This window comes from Temnothorax nylanderi, unplaced genomic scaffold, assembly GCF_030848795.1.
Source record: "Temnothorax nylanderi isolate EJ_2023f unplaced genomic scaffold, tnyl_v1.0 TNYL_tig1404_pilon, whole genome shotgun sequence".
NCBI classification, from domain to species: Eukaryota; Metazoa; Arthropoda; class Insecta; order Hymenoptera; family Formicidae; genus Temnothorax; species Temnothorax nylanderi.
In genome coordinates this window covers 1-14,105 of record NW_027250466.1, presented here as the reverse complement: position 1 = coordinate 14,105, position 14,105 = coordinate 1, and the positions used below count along the sequence as shown (strand labels likewise).

At 41.1% G+C, this 14,105-nt stretch overlaps 2 pseudogenes; one reads left to right on the top strand and one right to left on the bottom strand.

Annotated features, from left to right (window-relative positions):
- Positions 1 to 428: 428 nt before the first annotated feature.
- On the bottom strand, positions 429 to 3,329 carry LOC139787299 (uncharacterized; annotated as a pseudogene).
- An 8,497-nt stretch (positions 3,330 to 11,826) lies between these two features.
- Positions 11,827 to 13,173, top strand: LOC139787300 (uncharacterized; annotated as a pseudogene).
- Positions 13,174 to 14,105: the final 932 nt, after the last annotated feature.

The window sequence follows — 14,105 nt, the reverse complement described above, 5'->3', positions numbered from 1 at the left end:
GATTATAATCCACTCGCTTATGAGGAAGAACGAAGAACCATAATATTCAACATACATTGTAATCACTAATTGTAAGTAAGCACACATGCTGATATTCACTATCACAGTATTATCTTTTCGATAACTCCTCAAGATATCTGAGACCTGAAACTTAAAATTGCGTTTTTCTCAAATTACTCCGGATGGACATCGATGTGCATCGAAAACATATAGAAACGCGCCGCCGCTGATAAAAATCGCAATATCGCTCTTTTTCCAAGGAGAGTGTGCGTACAGGATTTCGCTTCTGCAATTTCGCCTGTCTTCCCACCGGGAAGCTAAAGCTCGATCGTGGTGGTAAAGTCAATTAGTACCCATTAATCCTGGATACCAATCAATCCTGGACGATCCAAGGAGATCCTGAGAAATACTCTAAACGATACTTTACATTCAATTTCACGATTTCGGTATATTGATATTCGATAAAATTACAAGTTCCGTCCATGCGTTTTCCTAGAAAAAGAAAATATGTACAATCGCCATCGGTATTAATCGACGTTGCTATCGGTCCTAACGCTTATAAATGTTAACAAATCTCTCGCTTTCTCATTTATTCATCCTCTCTCTCGCTCGCTATCTTACTGTGCCACTTTTATACAGTATTATGTACAAAAGAATATACTACAGATTTATTCGACAAACCAAAGGGATATCTCACGATTCGTGAGATGCAACGGCTGACGACTGGACCGGAAGTCGTCTCTTCGGCTCTCCCGATCGTGCCGTCCCACCGCCCTGACGTGGTGCTTCGCGTGTGTCTATCGTATATATTTCGCGATGTCACTCTTCTTCATTTAGTATAAAAAGTCTCATCCGGTGACACGTTAATAAGTATACGTAAGCCAATCCGAAAGTTTGTTACACGCTCGACCTATACCCTTAGACTCGACATGCGCACTTTTAATGAGGAATCCTTAACGATTAATCCTTACACGCGTATTAATATGTGATGCTGATATGTGATGTAACTGAGATCAGTGGAACGCATGGAAGATAACATTGAGCCAACATTGTATGTATGATCCTTTGCATTTGACACTTTGCTGAGTCCAGACCGACCTGAAATGAGAAAATTGCATTATTAATAATTTAATTGTACTAAATATTATACAAACCTTTTCAATTATTATAAGCCAGAGATAAAATGTGTGTGAATATAGTTTCATATATCATCTTACATAAAACTCAACGTTGTAGATCATTTGGTCATTGTTGATTACTCCGGAGGGTTGATGACATCTCCCCTGAAAGCACGGTCATATTGCCAAGGTGCCTGTTCCTCTCCAATAGGAGACAGAAAGTATTCTCGTAGATAATTTCTCATCCCGTTAGCAGTATCTCCAGCTCGATTAGCCCCGACTCGGCCAAGCCTGGCAAAGTGTTGAGAACAGTAGTTCCTCCATTCCCCGTACGTGATGGTCCCATCCTCTGTTTCCGCATCAATCATGTTTATGGGGCAGTACTGTCTATCATTCCAATTTCTTCCTTCTTCACCCATCATAATGAAATTATGAAGACAGGGAAGGGCCTTGAAGATATTATCACAGTTGGTAGGCGACATGGCGAGTGGTCTATGTAGGATCTTCCATCGTGCAGTCAAAATTCCGAAAGTGTTCTCAATTACCCGCCGTGCTCGAGACAAACGGTAATTGAAAATTCTCTTTTCATCGGTCAGTGTTCTCCTTGGGTACGGTCGCATCATATACTCTGTGAGCGGGAACGCTTCATCCCCCACAAACACATAAAGGAAAGGTCTCCTTTTTCCTGGAATTGGGCTGGGATCAGGCAGACACATTTCCGGATGCTAAATCTTTAGCAAAATCAGTGTTGGCCCATACGCCGCCATCACTTATGGAACCTAAAAAAAAGAAAACAACTAAAACTTTCCACTTGGCGATTATCATTCTATAGCTACAGAAAATGCAATGAAGAATAACACTTACCAAACTGTCCGACATCCACCCATGTAAACTTGTACTGTGCATCACACGTTGCCATCATAACCATACTGAAGAACTGTTTATAATTAAAGTAATTCGATCCTGAGTTTCCAGGTGCTTGAATCCTCATATGTCTACCATCAATGGCCCCTAGGCAGTTGGGAAACTGCCAGGATGTCATGAAACCATCACTGATTGTCTTCCAGTCTTCCTTGCTGGGAACTTTCAAAACAAGAGGCTGAAGTACGTTCCAAATCTCTCTGCAAGTTTCGTGTATGACTTTGTACACCGTGGATGTCCCAATCCTAAATTCAGCATGTTTCAGTTTGGCTGTATCTCCTTGAGCCAAGTACCTGCAAAGTTGATCACAGATGACATTAAAATAGACTGAACAGAAACAAGCAAGGCTAAAAAAACTATATAAGAAACTCACAGCAATGTGACGGCAACACGAAGGTCTGTTGGTAGTGGTGTGCGATTACTTCGCTTTATAAGACGAGGGTGAAGGAGGTCAACCAAAAGACGAAACTGATCAGGCGACATTCGGAACAACCCAAAAAATTCTTCGTGATCAGTTTCAATAAGTTCCCTGACGAGGTTAGAGTAGAAACCTTGGGCGTCTCTCACTCGATTTACCGGTCGAACCCACCACCGGCGACGAGTCACTCTCCTTCTTCTCCTCAGCAAGACGTATTGCAGCAGTATCAAATTGTTCCAATTCAAAAGATACAGAAGCCGCAGATCGGTATTTCTCAAAATATCCATTTTTCTGTTCCGATTATTATTTTGAATTAGAAACCTTTATAAGATGCTACGTTTTAACATATATATATGTATATATGAATATTTACTTGATAGCACGACGATCCAACACGTGTCAACACTTCTCCGTTTTCTTCTTCTTCTGATGGCCGTCGAGCGCTGCTCAAATATAGGCCAGGGCGAACCACTCGTCGTATAGTAATAAAATCCCCAGGATAGAGGGCCTCAAAAGGCGCCAGTTCAGTCATTAACTTCGTCGATACAAGATGCCGAGCAAAAACACTTCCCGTGACTTGCACATGCATGTCCCGCCATTGACGACGTAGAACGTACGTCGTAAGAAATGGACTTGGTTCATTTCGCCTACTGCCACTGTTACGACCTACTACACTGGAAAACGCTTTCTTCATCTTCTATAGTCTATGCCTGAAACGTACTGCTACTGCGTTAATGCCAACTTAAAACTGTTTAAATCCTCTATGTGGAATATGTGCGGTTGTAGCACTTCGCTTACTACCACTGTTACGACCTGCTATACCGAAAAGCGCTTCCCTGAGACGTACTGCTACTGCGTTAATACCAGCTTACAACCTCTATGTAGAACAACCTTAATATAGTGATGAAAGATAGAATGATGCAAATCGCCACGGCCGAGGTTTTCAACGAATAATACATATACTTAGCGATCAGATGAATACATTACTAATGTCTTAAAATATTCCCTGAAGTTTCCGGATTTCGTACGTACCTTGAAAATAAGGGCTTGCCGAATGTTTTGCTCTGATATATGAGGTTAAATAAGTAGTGGATCCAATCGCATATTGCTTTACTCGTGGCTGCGACGGCTGCGTTCGGAAACGTCACCCGAGCGCACACGAGCACACTCCCCTCTCCTTCTATCTCAGCAAATTAGAAGGAGAAGGGAGCACACCCGAGTGATGCTTGAGATGCTTCCGACGCAGCCCGTAAAGCCTTGTGTACACGATACTAGAAATCGGTCCGAGTTTCGGTTTAAAGCCTTGTGTACACGATACTAGAAATCGGTCCGAGTTTCGGTTTAAAGCCTTGTGTACACGATACTAGAAATCGGTCCGAGTTTCGGTTTAAGCCAATCAACTAGCAGCTCTTACAGAAAAGCAGCAGTTTCATTGGCTTAAACCGAAACTCGGACCGATTTCTAGTATCGTGTACACAAGGCTTAAGCCAATCAACTTGCAGCTCTTACAGAAAAGCAGCAGTTTCATTGGCTTAAACCGAAACTCGGACCGATTTCTAGTATCGTGTACACAAGGCTTTACTGTCATGCCTGACCTAACCTAAAACGAGTCCAACCGCACTACTATTGTGATATTTTTTAATTAGTAAATAATTAAATACGATTAAATCGTGCGTGTAAAATCATGTTATATTATTATAATTATTGGGATGTTGTGTAATGTTTGTCAATATGTTTGTTTTCAATTACCTCATGACGGACTGTTACTTGACTAGCTGTGTCGGCGAAAGGACCACCTTAAGCTAACTGGCCACTGTGAAACTGGGCCTTAATGGCTCGTCTACAATAGCCGTAAAGCCGTGATCAGACTACGGATTGGGATTGAGATTGGATTGAAATTTAATCAATCAGAATAAAGAAAACTAACTTCAAGTTTAGTGAACTTTGCTCTAATTGGTCAAATTTCAATCCAATCTCAATCTCAATCCGTAGTCTGATCACGGCTTAAAAAGTATGCAACAGTCTCCGATTAACGTGATCCTCCGATTAAACTCACTCTTCGTCTCTTTCTAGGGGGACAGTTAGAAAGAGATGCAGAGTGAGTTTAATCGGAAAATCACGTTAATCGAAGACTGTGATATCGGCCCTTACTGTTTTAATTGCATTTAATTCATCTGAATCACGAATGGTCGGTTCATTTAATTTCTGCGACGAGTTTTGCTCATTTGATGATAACCTCGGACCTATGGAAGTTTTGAAATTCTTTGTGGTACCATCAGAAGTCTGTGAACACTTCTCTTCTTCTTCTTCTTCTCTTTATTGGCTCCTGCCGCTTTTCAGCGGACAATACGGCTAGATTTGCCACTGTTTGTTAACAAAGTCTGAATCACTGTCAAGGCCATTGCACGTTACAAAATTTTAGTCATAATCGTAAGGCTGTAAGAAAATAGACCAATCACAGTCAATTATTCTTCTCGCACTTGAAGAATAATCGAGAGTGATTGGTCTATTTTCTTAAGCTTTGTGTACACGATACTAGAAATCGGTCGGACTTGGTTAGAGGGCGTGTGAGCGTGTGGTCGTGTGTGATTTTAGCTGTGTTGTTAGGGCATAGTTAGAGAGTTGTAGAGTAAGGTGCGTAGCATAGAAGCGTTGGAGAGTAAGTGGAGAGGCCGGAGAAGCGGTACGAGTGAAGGCGTGGCTCGGGAAGGCGTAAAGCGAACATTTTCCGTTTCGGAAGAAGTGGCGGTGGCTTTTTTAGGTTATGGCGTCGCGCGGTTCACCGAGCGCGGGAAGTGCGGGCAGTGTCGGTAATAATGGTAGGGTAGGTAAGACAGGTAGGAACAGGATCGACAGCAAAACTGAGGGTAAGCAGAGAAAACTAGAGATAGGTAAAGTAGTAACATTTAGAGATGAAGAAGATTTAAAGCATAAGATAAACTCTATGAGGGATGAGATAAAGGAAATGAAAGAACAGGTGGATAAAGAGGTAGGTAAGATTGAGGAGGTGAAAAAGTGTTTCACGCTTTACGTAGAGGAAAGGAAAGATAAGGAAGAGAAGGATGAGGAAAGATTAAGAGAAATCGAGAGGAAATTAATAGATCTTGAAAATAGATGGATAGGCTGGTTCGAGCGTGGCGAGGGGGATGCAGATAGGGAAAGTGACACGGATGTCGGGAATGAAAGTGAGGGCGGGAAAAGCGAGAGCGGAAATAGTAGTAGAGTAAGTAGAAAGAGTTACAGTAGGAGAGGGAGTACATATGCAGGATCTTGCTCGGGATGTAGTGAAGGGAGGTTGAGTAACTGGGAGGTAGGCAAAATTAAAAAACTGGTGGTGGACAAAGATAGAGAGAGGAGAAGGTGTAATATAGTTATGAAGGGGATAGTATTGCCAAAGGAAGTGGAAGGAGACATAAGGGCTAGTAAGCAATGGATACAGGACTTCATAAAAGAAAAAATAGATGTAGAATGTAAAATAGTAAGCAATAGAAACAGTGGGACAGTGTTGGTGGTAGAGATTGAGAGCGAAGAAAAGAAGAGGGAAATAATGAGAAACAAAAGCAAACTAAAAGGGGGCAAGGTTTTCATAGAAAACGACTTAAATTGGGAGGAAAGGAAAATTCAAGAAAAACTGAATAGATGGGCCAAGAAACAAAGAATTAAAGGTAAAGAGATAAAAGTAGGTTTTGGAAAAGCCAGAATTGAGGGGGTCTGGAAGGGTTGGGCGGAGTTGGAGGGAGAGATAGATAGGGAATTTAGAAAGGGGGGAGAGAGAAGAGAGGAGGATGGAGTAGGTACAAGTAGGGGAACAAGTAATGGGAAGGATCAGAATTTCGACTAAGCCAGGAAGGTGGCACAAGGGCCGGGAGCAAGGTTGGAAATAGAGAGGTAGGTGAAGCTGAAAAGGGAGGGGGGGAGTTCAAAGGGAGGAGAAGAGTTTTGTTTTGGAACACTGCAGGCTTGTTTAACAAAGACAAAGAGTTTTGGAAATATATAGGTAAGTTCGATTTTATTAGTTTATGTGAAACATGGTTAGAAAAGGAGGGATGGGAAAGGATTAAAGACAAGCTGCCTGAGTCGCACGAATGGGCTTGTAGTTTTGCGAGGAGAGTAAAAAGAAGAGGGAGGGCAAAAGGAGGTTTTGTGATAGGTAAAAAGAAGGACTGGGGAAAAGTAGGTAGTAGGTTAATTAAGGAAGAAGAGGGGGATGTGGTAGTATCAGAAATAAGAGGAGAAAAAGAAAATTGTAGGATTATTTCGGTGTACAACTCCGGGGGCTGGAGAGAGTTGGAAGAAAAATTGAATAGGCTATTAGGGGATGAAGAAGAGGGAAGTATTATAATGGGTGGCGATTTTAATATAAGGATAGGGGAACTAGGGGGTTGGGAAATAGAGGAGATGGAATTGGAAAGAAGTAGTAAAGACAAGGTAATCAGTAATGGGGGAAGGAATTTTGTTGAATGGGTACAGGAAAAGGGTTGGTATATATTAAATGGTACGACGGTAGGAGATTGGGATGGTGAATACACCTATGTAGGAGCCAGAGGCAATACGGTAATAGATTATGCGATAGTAAGCGATAATGTACACGAGAGAATTGTAAAATTTAGGATAGATGATAAAGTGGACTCGGATCATATGCCGCTAATTCTGGAGGAGGAAATAGAAAAAGGAAGAGGACAAGAGGTAGAAAAGGAAAGTGAAGCAAGAGAAGAGGAAAAGCTTGTTATAATGTGGGATAAGGATGCTATACAGGAGTACAAAGAGAGGACGGAGGAGTTATGTATGGAAGAAGGACAGGTATGCAGGTCGGTGGAGGAGAAATGGCAAAGGATTAAACAAATTGCTCAAGAATCCATGGTCAAAAAAAGGATAAGAATTAAGAAAAAGGAATTAGGTCATAAGGACTGGTGGGATAGAAGCTGTACAAGAAAGAAGAGGGAAGTGCATAGAATGTACAGGAAGTGGAGGAAGGGCAAAATAGGTAGGAAAAGGTACATAGAGGAAAAAGGAAAGTTGAGGGATCTACAACTAAAAAAACAGGAGGAGAAGAGGCAAAAGGAAGAAGAGGAATTAAGGAAATTGAAGAAGGAAACAGATGTCTGGAAATACATAAATAAGAAAAGGAACAAAAAGGTATGGAAGAAGAATAAAATAGGCAAGAAGGAATGGAGAAGGCACTTCATGGAGCTACTAGGAGGGTCGGAAGTGGAGGAGGAAGAGGAAAGTAGGGAGAAGACAAGGCATCAAGAAGGAAGGAAAGAAGTGAAAAGGGATGAAAGGATTGAAGGGGATGAGGAGGATGAAATTACAGAAATGGAGATCAAATTGGCATTGAAGAAATTGAAATTAAAAAAGGCGGCGGGAATAGATGAAATACCAATGGAGGCGTGGAAATATGCGAGTGGACCCTTATGGAACAGGCTGGTGGATTTGCTGAGACAAATATGGAGAGAAGGAACGATACCATCAGACTGGAAGAAAAGCATAATAGTGACACTATATAAGAGAGGAGATCAAGAGAAGACCGGAAATTATAGAGGTATATCGTTATTATGTACGGCGTATAAAGTTTATGTGGAGGTAATAAGGAGCAGGCTAGAGAGGGAAGCGGAAGAGAAAGGAATGATCCCGGAGAGTCAGGCAGGCTTTAGAAAAGGAAGGTCAACAATAGATAACATTTTCGTGTTGAACCATCTGATCCAAAAAGGAAGAAGAAGAGGCGGAAAAGCGGAAAAGGTGTACGCGATATTTGCAGACCTTAAGGCTGCATTTGATAATGTGGATAGGGAAATCCTGTGGAGAATTCTACGTGATAAAGGTACAAATGAACAACTGTTAAGAAGATTGGAAATGATCTACGAGGAAACGGAAGTTGTGGTCAGGACCAGCCAGGGGTATACGAAGAAGTTCCAGACGTCAAAAGGAGTAAGGCAGGGATGCGTAATAAGTCCACTTCTGTTTAATCTGTACATAGCGGAGTTAGCTGAAGTATTGAAAAAGAGAGATATAGGAGGAATAGAGGTAGATAAGATGAGGGTTTGGAATTTAGAGTATGCGGACGATATTGTAATGGTTGCGAGAAATAGGGATGCATTGTTAGACATGTTAAGCACGCTGAAAAGATTTTTAAAGGAAAGGAAATTAGAGTTATGTACAGAAAAGACAAAGATTTTAGTGTTTAATAGGAAGAGAAAAGAAGGCAAAGAAGTGTGGAAATGGGGGGATAAATATATAGAAGAGGTACAGAGCTTTAAATATTTAGGTTTTACGTTTAATAGGAATGGTAATTACAAAGATCATATTAGAGAACTGATGAAAAAAGGCAGGATGGCAGTCAGAAAATCTGGGGATTAGGAGAAAGAATGTGTAGAGGGGATTTCTTAAGGAGGTGGATGTTATTTAAATATTTGGTGCAAAGCGTTATGGCTTACGGGGTAGAAATTTGGGGGTGGGAAGAGAAAAAAGAGTTGGAGAAAATAATGATGGACTATATTCGTTGGATTTTTGCGATAGATTTCTGCACACCAAGGTATGTGATATCTAGGGAATTAGGTATGGATAAATTAATGGTGGGTTGGGGAATAAGGGCAATGAAATATGAGGAAAGAATTTTAGAAGATAGGTGCGGAGTTATTGTAAGTCATTGTTGGAAGGAAAAAGAAACTTATGGGTGGAAGGATCTGTATAGTATGGAAAGAGAAAGGTATTATAACAGGAATGGATGGGGAATAGGCTTTCTGGAGGAAAAGAGAAGAGAGGGTACAAATCTAGAGGAAGAAATAATAAGCAGGGAAAGAGATAATCAGAGGCAATGGGAAGGAAATAAAATCTTAGAGGCAAGATATAACAAAAGATATAGAGTGTTAGACAAGGCGAATGGGGGTCCGGAATATTTAAAGAAGGGTAATTTAAAGAAAGTAAGGATAGGAGATGATGTGAGAGCTTTAATAAACTGAGATGCGGAAATTTAGAAGAAGTAAATAAATATTGGTTAGAAGAAAATTGTAAAAAATGTATTTTGTGCGGTGAGGGCAGTGACTGTATGGAACATTATGTAAAGGAATGTAAGAGGGCAAGTGTGTGGTTTAAGGATTTAGGTAGGAATGAGGCGGAGAAGTGGAAAAGGCTGTGGAGCGATGAACTAGATTTAGATAAGGGTAAGATGCTGAGGAAATTATGGAAAGAGAGGGAGAAGGAACTAAAGAAGCGCAAGGAATTAAATAAGACTAAAGATATGACTGTGATATGACTGTGAGAAATAGTTTAGTTTAAGGTAGTTGTAGGTTATTTTAGGCTATAACGGATAGTATACGCAAGGTATGGATGGATGAGTGTGGTTAAGTTTTATTTTGTAAACCAAGTCCCTTCCTGGCTATTTATGTAAAGCTGAAGTAAATAAATATCTACTAGAAATCGGTCCGAGTTTCGGTTTAAAGCCTGTGTACACGATACTAGAAATCGGTCGAGTTTCGGTTTAAGCCAATCAACTTGCAGCTCTTACAGAAAAGCAGCAGTTTCATTGGCTTAAACCGAAACTCGGACCGATTCTAGTATCGTGTACACAAGGCTTAGTTAATCAACTTGCAGCTCTGACAGAAAAGCAGCAGTTTCATTGGCTTAAACCGAAAACTCGGACCGATTTCTAGTATCGTGTACACAAGGCTTTAGTTAATCAACTTGCAGCTCTGACAGAAAAGCAGCAGTTTCATTGGCTTAAACCGAAACTCGGACCGATTTCTAGTATCGTGTACATACACAAGGCTTTACGACATTATGATTATGACTAACTTTGTTACGTGCAATGGCCCTTTAATGCTGGGTCTACAATGCGAGTCGCAAAGTCGTGAGTCGCAAGAATTGACCAATCACAGTCTAATTTGAGGAGAATAATCGACTGTGATTGGTCAATTCTTGCGACTCACGACTTTGCGACTCGCATTGTAGACCCAGCATTAATCAAACTATACTATTCATAAACCGCCCAGGACTATTTTTGGACAATATTCAGAAATTTGTGGTATGTACTAATCACAGATTCACACTGGTCTAGTTTCCACCGAAGTCGTTAATTCGCTCCTAGTGCGGCGTAGAACCAAATTTAAGTCGATGGAAACGTGACTGACTGCGCCTCGAGGCGAGGCGAGTCACGTTCCATCGATTTAAATTTGGTTCTACGCCGGCACTAGGAGATTCGTATGTATTTGACCGGAAATGAATGTCCGGGAAAGAATCTACCATATGAAATCGTTTGTATATTTCGTATGAAGACTTTTGAAGTGCAATTTGAAAAGGTTTTGTGAGTCAGTTCGTTTAATCGTAATTAATTAATTATTTTTACACCATGCATTTAGGCCGAAATAGATAAATTAATAAAAGTTTTTATACGGAATCGTTTGTATTTCGTATGAAGGAGTTATGAAGTGTGATTAAAAAGGTTTGTGAGTCACCCAGATAATTTTAATTAATATTTATAAACTCGGTAATTAGCCGAAATATAGATTTTTAGTTATTCATGTTAAAAGAAGAAGGCGCTAGTGTTCCCGAAAGTCCGTCTGCAATCATAATTAATATAAACGTTTTAAAATTATTTTATAGTGAAATAATAAATATACAGACTAATAAGCCTGTAATTATAAGCGATAGTTGCTAATTAAGTTTGTGACTCATATAATTCCATCTTGCAGAGGACCTCCGTAACGAGATCAAAGATGTACCAGCTGTGCGGGTGAAGAGGTTATCTCAAACGCCCTGCCACAGCCCAATTGAGCGACTCAAATGTCATTACCGCTGAGAAGTATTTTCTTGCCATTTGAGTCAGCATGTCCGAGCAACCGGATTGTCCATTGCGTTCCACCTTGAATTTTTTACAGTCGTTTATTAGGATTTTGCTCTACTTTTAAATTGAGCGCTTTTAAATGTATTATTATTAAACTACCGATATCCATTTTTCCCATTTTTTACGCAATTCTTCGTTTGAGGCACTTTAAAAACGGAACATTTTTTCTGTATTGTCCTTAAATTTCTTCCAGCAATTCGGCACAATGCACGCTTTTGGCATTGTATTTACAATTTATGTTAACAATTTAAACAATTGTTAACAATTTTTTATTATTTACAATTTATGGTTAACAATTTTCACTGATTTTGATTTTTGACGCACACACGATTACTACCATTTGAACATGGTCACGGTCGGCTCAGTTTCCCGTCCGTCCGATAGGTTCGCTGCAATACTGGGGTCTACGTGCCTCACTAACGGTGACACCCCCCCACCACTTAAAAACACAGGAGTTTCCAGACCTGTATGTAAGACCGTGGCCATGACGAATCATAATCTAACCTAACCTATCAGGCGCGCGCCACGGCCACGCGCGTCGGCGACGGTTGACGGTTGACGAGATCGTTCCGTTTGGTTCCGTCGGACAGTTTACGCCTTTAATTTAAGACAAATTTTCGAGAGATATGACGGACTCCGCTAGTGAGGACTCAGTGACAAAACTGAACACGCAGTGAACAAGTCGATGGTGTTGATGGAGGACGCCGTAGATACGTCACTTCCGAACCACAAGCGCCAAATCTATCACAATAAACACGGAAGGCGCAGTCTAGGACGCCTAGCAGTCCCATTTAAATCGCGCAAAAGTATTCTGAAGAAGTCTACCAAGTCCGGCGATAACGTGACGAGTGACGAAGTCGCGCGGTTGAACGGCGATGTTAACAAATCGAGCGAGGCGATGCTCGGATTGTCACAGCCTGCCTCAGTTTTGTCACAGACCGCGCACCCGTAAGTGGATTCTTCTCACTTATAATTCTAATTATATTAGTTAGAATCTATAATTTAAATCATTAAAATTAAAAATACTCGAGAAGTAACTGTATTCTTCCGTTTGTCTTTCAGCTTGAAGACATAGTTCAAAAAGAGACGCTAGAGAGGAAAATATATCTTCTACATTTAGCTTGGAGGATGTTTCGGGACAGCGAAGAGTTTCGGATAATGGACATTCCTAGATTAGTAAGTACAGACCAATGGAAGATTGTTTTTGATGTTTCGAGAGACGTCGAGAGTATAATCTTGTGCATTATTGTGTAGATAAATCCACGGAGCTTCGTGATCAGACTATAGTCTTCGAGGATTAAGTCAAAGTTCAGAATTAAAGACGAACGGTATGTATAGTCGCGCACAATACGAATCACAACGTCACATGTATTTTTAACTCCAAGAAGGACACCCCACAATATAAGACTGGTAACAGGCTTTTTACTAGGAAATTGAAAGAGAAATTTGAGTGTTTGTTATAATGTCTTTTCATTATATGTGTATTGATACTAATTCTTCTTGTAATATCTAGTAAATATCAAGCCAGGGTGTCTTAACGGTAAGGAGGAAATTGGTCTGGAGCGCCGGAAGTAAAGCCGATATCTGTAGAAAACTGCGGCGTGCAATTTCCTGATAATTTAAAAACAAGGCATCCGCTGCTTGGCGTTGTTCACGAACGCAAAAGGAGATCGAAGAAACATAGCTCGCTCAAACCATACTAGGAATTATGAATATAACTCGAATATAATTTGATTTTAATTTAACTCGAATAACTTTGTAAAAAAAGAACTAAGAATTTGGTTACGCGCTATAAATTTAATGATAATATACATTTTTAATAATAATAAATATGCAATAAAAGGAATTATATTACGCTCGATGAGAGCAACTAATAAGAGAGGTCCAATTTTCGAGCAACCAAATGAGTGTTGAAACAGTTTCCCTGTAGTTTTTTGTTATGTTTTAGAGAAATCCAAGTATGTTCGAAACGTTAACTTTTTTTGTAACTTAAATTTTCAACAAACAAGTTTATTTAAATTCTTTAACATCCTTGGTTGATTGCTTGAGAATTGGGCCGTCACTTTTAAGCATACATTTTTACTGTTGGACTCGTCAGTCATTGGTAATGACCATCAATTTTCAGAACGCAGCTGCGTTTCGAACGGAAATCGCGGTGGAGGAATTCGCGCGCGTCCGTTGGGTGCATCGATTCGACGTGACGCACTTCCACTGGCCGCGAGATACAACGCAAGTTTGCGGGATCTGAGAGTGGAGGTGATGGTGACGAGGAAGAGCGATGCACGACGTCGGCGAACGACGCAAAGTTTTGCACATTTTACGGATATATGTTATTATAATCGTTCTTCTGTTCTCTGATCTCCGTGTTTCGCGAGTCTCGCGCGACCTCGCGACGATTAATCGCTAGTAACTGTTGCGACGACGCCTAGGGGAGAAGAGCCACGAGCCACGGGCGGCGCGTGCGACATCCGGCTAGGTGCGCAGTCGCGGCCGGCCGCGCGCACCACAACCTAGGGTCCCGGGGGCAGGGAACACTATAGAAAAATTTCCCAGTAGAGAGAGAGATTTGTTAGCGGAAAAGTCGTGCGACTCGTGAGTCGATCTCGATGTAAGTAAATAAAGGACCCGTGCGAGTTACTCCGGCGCCTTTGTGATAGCGGACGCGCGTTTAACGGGCAGTCCGGTCGTGCGCTTTGGCGTGACTCGGGAGAAATCGGGACGCGTATGATCCGGAAGCATCCCGCTGGGAATCGACGACTCGGTTACGGCCAGGAGGCTGGCCCACGCGATTAAGGTTAAAGTGAGTCAG